Raw genomic sequence first — 1,699 nt, forward strand, 5'->3', positions numbered from 1 at the left:
ACATTTCTGACGCATTTACGTATGTATAATGCGGTCTAAGGCACCGATACTTATCTAGAATGTAGAATTACATAAATATAGGCTTATATCTAGATTGTTGAGCTAACCCCTTATAGCTCCTCTATAAGATATATTTAATTTTTACGAAGTTCCTCTTCTTCAGATCGTGACATTTATAAAAAGAATGGGACATTCTCAGTTTCGGCGATTAAATAAAAATCTACGGAGTGCTATGAGGGGTATGTATCAATTGCAAATTTAAAGAGGGTAATAAATATAACTCGCCTTAAGTTCGCCATTTTAAGAATAAGTTAAGATAGGTTAGACTGAGTTCACACACGGACTCTTTATTCGCTATTTATCAGCAAATGACCTTTTGTGGTCGCCCACTGCTTTCACACGAGAGACATGAGTTAGTCCGACAATTTTCTCGAATACGAACGACATGGTGCCTTCGTCTTTCTTCGATGTCCCTCGCCTACAAAAAACCGGTTTCAGCGTCAAAAGAGTACGTGTGTGAACAGGCTCTCCGCGAAAAAGAGTTGGTTTCGAATAGTCTAAGTTAAAAGGTGCGAGTGCAAACGTTCAAATGTATAAACATTCTCTGGTTCAACTGTCAGTTACGCCTGAATTTTATCTCACCTTTCTTAATAAATGGTAGATCATATGGCAGTAAATGGAAGTTCGGCTAACTCTTAATTGATACGTTAAAAAACACGTGCTGATAGAATAAACGTCAACTCATCGAAAATCATTATTTACACTTTGTTGCTATACTCTTCAATTTGATTAATTAAGAGACCATTTTGTAAAGCGTTAATTGTGAGTTTTCCGATTTAAAATGATTTTTTCATTGAGTAACGAAATTGATGATGAAAAAATGCCTTAAAATAATTACATTTTACTGTTAATATCTTTAAAACAGTTAGGCTTTTAAACAAATTATTCAAAACTTTTTTGTAGAGCATTAAGTTTCCTACAAATTATATGAAACAAGACATTTTTTTCATTTCGGATTGAGATTTGAATTTTTCTACCAGATAGTAAGAAACTGTAAGGCGGAAGACGGTTACAATTAAGAGCTCATGCTCGGGGAGACCTTCTTAGAGAATGATTTTTTTTTTTGAAAGTACCAAGCGAGTACAATCAACTTTTTTTCTGATCCACCCTAGTGTGGGCGCCACTTCAACAAATCAGTACATGTTTTTACTGAAGATGATAGGCAAATCAATGAATTAAAATCACGCACCTATTTTGATTGAAGCACTTTGTCGATTACTTCGTGAAAGATAACTGATTAGTCTTTGGTGGTTTACCAAAAACCCTTGGTTAGAAGCTTGCGAAGAATGAATTTTAGGGATTGAAAATCTAATCAATTTCCACCTCTTATTTGACTTCACTCTTATAGCATCGCTCAGCATGGCCCATACGTAATAGTGCCCCGATTATTCAACAATTGGTGAATCTCTGAAATTTAATTTCATTTTTATACTCTCGCAACAAAGTTGCTAAAGAGAGCATTATAGCTTTGTTCACATAACGGTTGTTTGTAAGTCCTAAAACTAAAAGAGTCAGATATAGGGTTATATATACCAAAATGATCAGGGTGACGAGTAGAGTTGAAATCCGGATGTCTGTCTGTCCATCCGTCCGTCTGTACGTCTGTCCGTCCGTCCGTGCAAGCTGTAACTTGAGTAAA

This window comes from Bactrocera latifrons, unplaced genomic scaffold (genome assembly GCF_001853355.1).
Source record: "Bactrocera latifrons isolate USDA-ARS-PBARC rearing strain unplaced genomic scaffold, ASM185335v1 scaffold_116, whole genome shotgun sequence".
Lineage (NCBI taxonomy): Eukaryota > Metazoa > Arthropoda > Insecta > Diptera > Tephritidae > Bactrocera > Bactrocera latifrons.